The 8,720-nt window shown below is 37.6% G+C and overlaps 1 long non-coding RNA gene across 1 annotated transcript; it reads left to right on the top strand.

Annotated features, from left to right (window-relative positions):
• Window positions 1-6,342: 6,342 nt before the first annotated feature.
• Window positions 6,343-6,750, top strand: LOC119772561. The gene is made up of 3 exons (XR_005279272.1): window positions 6,343-6,384; window positions 6,558-6,636; window positions 6,720-6,750. It is a non-coding gene; the product is annotated as an uncharacterized LOC119772561 (long non-coding RNA).
• The last annotated feature ends 1,970 nt before the right edge of the window (window positions 6,751-8,720 follow it).

The raw sequence follows: 8,720 nt of genomic DNA, 5'->3' as shown, positions 1-8,720 counted from the left end.
ATATGATCTCTCTTTTTAATTTTCATTAGAACTCTGGCTGAAGCATTTTGGATCAGCTGAAGGCTTTTAACTACAGTTTGTGGACTTCCTGATAGTAAAGAATTACAATAGTCCAGCCTTGAAGTAACAAATGCATGGACTAGTTTCTCAGCATCACCCCTGGACAGGATATTTCTAATTTTTGCAATGTTCCTCAGATGAAAGAAGGAAATTCTAGAAACCTCCTTGATATGGGACCTAAATGACAGGTCCTGATCAAAAACAACACCAAGATTTTTTACTTTATTATCTGAAATCAGTTTAATCCCATCCAAATGAAGTGACTGGCTAATCAGTTTCTTTTTCAGAGACTCTGGTCCAAAGACTATAACTTCTGTTTTGTCTGCATTCAGAAGCAGAAAGTTAAGAGTCATCCAGGTTTTTATGTCTTCAAGACATGCCTGTAATCTATGTAATGGGTTAGCTTCATCTGGATTTATAGACAGATATAGCTGGGTATCATCAGCATAACAGTGGAAATTAATCCCATGCTGTCTAATAATTCTACCAATTGGGAGCATGTATAAAGTAAAGAGAATTGGTCCTAGCACTGATCCCTGTGGTACTCCACAGGTAACCTTTGAGCGTGTTGAAGATCTATCATTAACATGAACAAACTGAATTCGATCAGATAGATAAGATTTAAACCAGTCTAGTGCTGTTCCTTTAATTCCAACAAAATATTCAAGTCTTTCTAAAAGAATATTATGGTCAACTGTATCAAATGCAGCACTAAGATCCAACAGGACGAGCACAGATACAAGTCCATTATCTGAGGCCATGAGAATATCATTAGTGACTTTCACCAGAGCTGTTTCAGTGCTATGATGAGCTCTAAAGCCAGACTGAAACTCTTCAAAAAGTTCATTATGGTGGAAGTGATCGCAAACTTGTTTGGCAACTACTTTCTCAAGAATTTTGGATAAGAAAGGAAGATTGGATATAGGTCTATAATTGACCAAGTCATCTGGGTCAAGAGACGGTTTCTTAAGCAGAGGTTTAATTACAGCAACCTTAAAAGCTTTAGGTACATATCCCTGTAACAGAGATAGATTAATCACATCTAAAATGGAGGAGGAGATCAAAGGGAATACCTCCTTAAATAACCAAATATATTTGTTATCTATTCTCCAGGTGCACAGTATTTATATTGTTAAAACACTTTGCAGTACACTATTTATATGTTTATTTTCTTGCTAACTACTAAACTGACGATAAGGGAGTTTTTCCTCTCCACTGTCCCTACAAGCATGCTTAGTGTGAGGGATTGTATTTGAGTCAATGAGTCAATGCAATTAACTGGTTTTCCTTAGACAGAAAACTTTGTATCAATTTGACTGTATGATCTGGTTGAACTGTAAAGTGCCTTGAGATGACATGTGTTGTGAATTTGGCGCTATATAAATAAACTGAATTGAATAACTCTTTACTGTTATGCTATTCTTATACAAATTTCTAAGGTCCACATTTCTCTGACCATCTTATATAATCTTTGTTCTGCTGTAACACCAGAATTTCCCCATTGTGGGACCATAAAGGGATTTTCTATTCTAGTGTAACAATAGAAATCCCAGAGATATGAGAATTTTCGTTAGCCTCCAATGCCCCCAACAGTACTTCACAACTCATAAATCCCTTTTCAGATGTAAATGGCACCTTTTGCGCTGTGGCAGGAGAACCATTCCACCCCCTTCAGTTTCGGTTTTAGCTCAAGGCTCTCTGCTGGAGAGTGTTTTACCTAGGGTAAGAGCAGGGGTAAAAAAAATTATATTTTTAATTAAATATAACTAGGTCTACGTCATCAGTGTCGCCAACACCAGAATGATTTCAGCGAACGATAACTGATCTGTACAATGAAAATAGCTGAATGAGCTGGAACGCTGTGGAGCGGGAAAGCAAGAATATTTATACAATAATAACCATCTGCCCTATTTACTAGGGGGCAAATATAACTCACGCGAACTCTCCTCCGCTGCACCGGATCTCTCCTAGGCTGCAGCCATGCAGACAGCATCGTGAGACTGCAGTAAAATTGACAATATCAGGGCTGTCAACTCTCACCCAGTGGGTGTGAGACTCACGCATCTCCAGATCCCCAATTTTTAACGCTTAAACTGAACTCCATTCATATCCATATATTCATTCATATTCATTCATTGTTGGGACAGCAGCGGAGCTGAGGGACCCGCGCCAGATATTAAAAAATACCGGGATTTCTGAGCAGTTATTACAGGCCCGGCCCTAAACAATTTGGTGCCCTAGGCAAGATTTTAGGTGGCGCCCCCTTGCATCACTGTACAGTACTTGCATGTCTGCTAGTGTAAATATACTCACAAGAAACTAAAAAGCTTTGTCTTGGACATTTTTTTATTTACATAAAACAATATTCACATTCAAAAAACTTAAAAAAATAATTAAAGAAACAAAAAAAATGAACATATGAAATAAAATATAAATAACTTAGCAGGTATTAAATTAAAATACTCCCAAAAAGTGTTAAAAAGTGACATTAATTTAAATGCAATATAAATATGGCACTGTGCAAAGTAAGAAATCAATTAAATGAGTAGGCACAAAAAATATAATGATTTAAACAAAAGAAAAAAATAACATGATAGTTCTAGTGGTGTTTTTAGTCTCCCTCACATGACTACAGCTTTACTCTCCTGGATTTTCTTGAAGCAAAGTCATCTACAACATCATCCTATGACAGCTGATTTGAGACCACATGATTAATGCTTATGATGGAAAGTCCACTGAGACGTTCTTGCATCACAGTAGATCTCAGGTAAGTTTTAATCAGTTTAAGCTTGGAGAAGCTTCTTTCAGCAGCAGCCACCGTAATAGGAAGAGTGGCAGAGATTCTTAGAGCAACCCACATGTTGGGGTAAATTTCAGCTAGTCTCTTCTCATGCAGGAAAGTTTGTCATGTTCATGGATGGCAATGGTGGGAAATTTAGCATTTCCCTTGTGAGTTCTACGCCATCAATGTCCTGCTGGCTGTCCTGGGTCAGAGCAGCACTTAGGGTTTGACACTTCTCTAGCAGCTCTTTTTCTTTCTAAGTTGCTGAAATCAGGGAGCACACCAAACATGTTATTCACTTCTCCAAGATTCTGAAATCTCTCATCAAGTGAAGAAATGGCAGTATCCATGACTACATTAAAAAATGTGGTTTCCATTTTTTGTAGTGCATCTTGAATGGGCTCATCTGGACACTCATAGCCAAAGTGAGTTTTTGTGGTTCTCAATCGCTTTTTTTTAGTTCAGCCTCCACATTCACGTCTTCACACATCTCCTTTGCTATTGTCTGCGCATCAGAAAATCCAGTGTTTTTGTAACTGGTGAGGGAGTCTCTGGTTTTCCTCTACTAACATGCTGGATTTTGCAGAGAACGTCATACCATATGACTGCACAAATGCAAAAGCGAAATGATAATAATGTCTAATAATAAATAGATGATTTGAAGAATAAAGTAAAATTAAATTAAATAATATAAACAAAAAAGAGATGCTTGCATGATGTACACTATCGTTTATTTCATACAATATCATTTTTGGATTAGTAATAATTCTTATTACTGTAATTTATTGTTATTACAGTAAACTGAAGTTTACTGTAACATTAATGATGTACACTTTAACACTAACATAGTTTAACATGATGAACACATTTAATAATAATATGAACACAGCTAATAGCTAAGCTCATAACTATGGAAAATTTATAGTATTTTTGAATGACTATTACCACCTGGGAAAAGGTTAAATAACAATGTCAATGGTAACATCTCCTGAATAAATCTAATATATACACATGTGCCCAAGGATGGCATGATGGGGGCACTCAAATCACTATTTTCCAACAACTGGGCCCTTCCATAACATGAACTGATTTTAAAACTAACAGATAGCGCTCGCTGTTTATTGATTAGCAACTATGTCATGCTAACGGCTAATGCTATTATCAATCATTGTTCTGCAAAAGCAAAATAATATCATTATCATCATCTTTACTGTAACTTTACTTCTATCTTTATCATGTTTTTCCTCCTCTTCTTTTCTTTTTTTCCTCCCTTGGGCATCAGACAGTTTAGGACGCTTTGACATGGTGAGATTTTAGATGCAACATAGACCGAAAAAACCGAGTTGCAGGTAAAAGACGTCAGGCTTGTTTTTTTTAAATTAAGGTATAGGTACTGGTGGGGCGCCCCCTGGTGGTTTGCGCCCTTAGCATTTGCCTATACTGCCTAAGCCACAGGTCGGCCCTGCAAACACTCATTGGTTAGCTAAAGGAAATCATCAGAAGCAAGCAGGTGTTCTTCAAACTGCTAACGTGAATTGTCTATGCCATGCTACAATGTGGGATTCAGAAAAAGATGTTGAAATGTCTGAAAGGTCGGACACAGGCGTATCGGCAGATGGAGACCAACCAGACCTCCCTCATCCTTGGCCCTATATCAAAGAATTTTACGAAATAGTCGAAAAATTGAGCTTTCAATTCATATAGTGGCATCTGGCTGTTTTTTTTAAAGGTTACTTTATACTTTTATACTTTAAGTAGTTTTGGGGGCACATTACTTTTTCACTTTTACTTGAGTAAAGAGGTCAAGTTGATACTTCTACTTTTACCAGAGTGTTTATAAACTGCAGTATCTATACTTCTACTGAAGTAACAAATGTGTGAACTTTTGACACCACTGCACAGGGTGTATTCAAAATGACATTTCGTTCAGTACAGCCCTCAATACATTTCCATTTCTTAAATTGTAGCAATAATAAAATGTAAACATGGTGATCAAATGTAAACATAAGACAGAGATATGATTTACAGTTTTTCCAACATTCAGCGCTTTTTTTTTAACCCCATTTTATACAACATTCAGCAGTCTGATGGCGGTGGGGAAGAAGCTGTTCTGGAATCTGCTGGAGCTGCATCAGATGCTGCAAAGCCTCTTCTCAGAGGGCAGCAGGGAGAACAGTCCATGGTGGGGGGGTGAGGGGTCATTTATAATGTTACGGGCTCGGGACATGCAGCGCTGGGATGAGATGTCTTTTATGGAGGGAAGAGGAGCCCTTATGCTCTTCTCTGCAGTAAATATATTGAATTGTTAATTTAGGATAATTGTTTCATCAAATTGATTCATGCATCTCAAGTTACATTCAAAATCTGTAATGAACAGTGAGTGACAACATTAGCAGTTCTACAAAACTATCATTGGGTTACATTATTTGAATTATCACATCAAAAAATAAGATAATATTTCCACAGCTTTAGTCTTGAAATAAAATCCAGAGTCTCGGTGTTCAAGAGCAAGTCCACATGTGACTGAGTCAGAGAAAAGACCATCAATACATGATGCTGCAGCACCCATACATGAAGAACTTATTTACGTTACTTGAGTTTGTTTTTTTTTTCGGCTCAGTTTAGCTTTTTAATCATTGTTGCTGATTTTCTTTCTTGAAATGCAATTTTAACATTCAAGATAGCATCCTTTAGGACTGAATTTGGACACCACTGCTTTAGAGATTAGCATGACATTCCCCAAATGTGAGAAACTCAGGGCAGATATTATTAATAGTTTATTCATTTTATTAAGGCATTAGTTGTTGCCATGTGGCCAGGTTGTTCAGATAAGTTCTCAAATCAGAGTTGTAGTTTCTTTGTGGTAATAGATTAAACATTAAACCTTTACAGTTTGAGGGGAATCAAGGCTCTCCTGTTTTCTTTTTGGTTTGTTTTTGAATAATAAATAATAATCAAGATAGCTGGCTTTATTTTTGTGGTGTTTTTATGCTGAAGTTCTTTACAAGTGGTGTAGAATTGGTAGCAGGTGGTTCTACGCATCAATACATCAGGTGGTTTCTGAAAAAGTTACAAAGTTCTTTAAAAAGACTGAAAATTACACTGAAAAATACTGATATTACAACATTTTGCTTGTATTTTTGAATACTAATACTTATTGAATCCTCACTTTAATATTTTTGAATTTGCTGTAAATTTACAGCAATTGCTTACAGTGCATGTTAAACCGAGCCTCTACAAGCTTTGGGCCATCAGAAGATGCTGATGAGATCTGCAGCGACCAAACCAGAGGAGGATCATCTGAGCTGCTGACCTTCACAAAGAGTGAGACCATGTTCAGTAAGGAGCAACAATCATCCATCATTTAAATATAAAGGCAACATTTCAGATGGCTTCACTTAGTTTTTCATGTTAATTTCAGACTCTGTGGTCGTCCTAAAGCAGAAGTCCTGTGAGGAACCGGGACATCCAGGATGATGAGGAGCTTCCCAGTCCCTACCTGAGGACGGCACAGAGAAAGACTGGAACAGAAAACACACGGAGTAAGACTTTATTTACATGACAAACCAACAACTCAAGCTTCCCAGGCCTGATTAAAAGCTAACAATCATTGAAACACAGAAAGAACAAGATTATGATGAAAACAACATCCTGACCCAGATTTCAACTCGGTGTAGAGGAAATTCTGCAGATTAATTTGTCATATTTTTTACAGGGAAAGCAGGTTGAACATGGAAGCAGTGTTCTAGCAGTCGGGTCACATTGGAAAAGAATCCATCCACACGTGTTTGGAGGTATGTTGGTTGTTGTTTGACTAGAGAAGCATCGCATGCAGACAGGTTAAGACTGTGAGGATGCTTTGCTTTCATTTATGAAGGAGCTGAAGAAGAGGATGGAGCACACAGACCGCCAAGGAGCAGAGACATGGCTCCTCTATTTGTCTCTCCAATGTTCTGGAGTCTGAAAAACGTTGACGAGCCCACAGCTAAACCATCAGTTTGCTCCACCCAGTAGAAGAAGGTAACGGACCTTTATTGCTTCCAGATGTTCATCAGTATTGGTGAAGATACTAAAAACAGATCCAGAACAAACAGATACAAACGCTACAACCATCCCATCAAAGCGGTCTAACCTTTAATTTTCATCTTTCCATCATGAATGGATGTTCGCCTCTATTTGCATCTCTGTAACCAAACCTTTACCAGAACCAGAAGTTCTGACTTTTCCATTAGACCACATATAAACAGTTAAGAAGCAGCTTCTGATCCGATATGGGAGAATTTCCCCCTGGTTGATCTCTGAAGGTTTTTTTTAGAACTTATTAAAGCAGAGAAACGACCGACTGAAGACTCCAACAAATGCAGCATTTTCAGGCATTTTCTCCAAGCATCCATTGTTTACAGTTATAATTTCTGTGAACTTTAGCTTCTCCCTGTGTGTTTCTCTCTTCTATTGGTTAAAGTTACATTTCTCCCAGTGTTTATGTGTTTAAATGTCACAGACTAGCGTGTTGTTCACTAACTCCTGTTCTTCTTTTCCAGATGAGGTCATCTGCTCCTTGGACCGGCGCCTCTGTGTCTGTCGGACGTCTGCTGTCCTGATAAAGACCCACTCAGCCGCAGTAGAGGGGAGCTGACATGGAGCTCGGTTCTGCTTTCCTTCCTGCTTAAAGCTGGTTTTCCTCTCCACTGTCACCACTTCATTGCTCAGGAGGGACTGTAGCAAAATTGACGACTGTCTGTGATTGGCTGAGCTTCCTTGGGTTGAAGACATTTCTCTGAATGTCATGATAAACTCAATTTATCTTCACCATGTTGTAAATAGGATCTAACTGGATGTTTGTGTTTAGATTTGATTCTGTGTTTGTGTTGACTTCTGTTACGTGTTCCTGTATTAAAATTGTCATGTTAATTGCCTTTATATGACATTTGTAAGACTGATTTATATTAAATCCCCTTACTGGGTCTGGTTCTGTTGACGTATGCTTCCTGTCGTTCTAGCTTTACCTGTTTTTTATCACTATAATAAATGTTTGATTGCAGTAATGTGAACAGGATCTGTTTGTATTTTCTGGTAAAGTATCTTGAAACAATTTGTTGTAAATGTATTCTTTATAAATAAACCAAACTGAAGTCAACTGGAGAAGGTGTTCTAATATTACTATAGTACAGCGCTTTGGCAGATTGGTTATTATTGTTTCTCTGTTGGGGGGTCTGACCTGACAGCTCATGTTAACAGAATAATTGTTCTTGTCACTTTGCAGTGTCAAATCAAATTAGCTCTAAAAAAAGGACAGTGAGACGTTTCTCCTGCAGTTCTTCTAATTTTATTGACCTTATAGATAATCTGGGAGTTTAGCAGCAGAGCAGAAGGGACACATCAACACTGAGCCACACAAAGAACAACAAACGAATATGGGAGAATAAATAAAGATGAATGTTAAAATAAAACAGTAAAAAATATAATTAACTAGAATTAAAGAATTAAATGTTTAGTGAACCCAAAGGCAAACAGCTTTGGTTAATTTGAATAAAACTTGGTTCCAAGGTGCTTTTTTTCCCTTTTAATTATACATTAATATCTCTACCATACTTGGTCCCTCAGGGTTGCATTGCTCGCTCCTTTTAACAGAAACCAAGTAGTTCATGTTTCCGGCTCTATATTCTATCAGAGGAAATGTGGGAATGGATTTAAATGGATTAATGATCCTAAACTCACATTTAAACTGGTTTTGGAATAGATAAAGCAGCTTTAAATGAACATCTAGAACGTCGGCCATTGCTGGTCTGGATGACCACATTTAAGGCTACGTTCACACTGCAGGCATTAATGCGCTGTTTGATTTTTTATTTTAGGAAATCTTTGTTTTGCGTGGTTG

This window comes from Cyprinodon tularosa, unplaced genomic scaffold (genome assembly GCF_016077235.1).
Source record: "Cyprinodon tularosa strain WSP-4 unplaced genomic scaffold, ASM1607723v1 ctg716, whole genome shotgun sequence".
Taxonomy (NCBI): domain Eukaryota; kingdom Metazoa; phylum Chordata; class Actinopteri; order Cyprinodontiformes; family Cyprinodontidae; genus Cyprinodon; species Cyprinodon tularosa.
The sequence above is the reverse complement of the archived record's forward strand: the minus strand, read 5'-3'. Positions and strand labels throughout refer to the sequence as shown.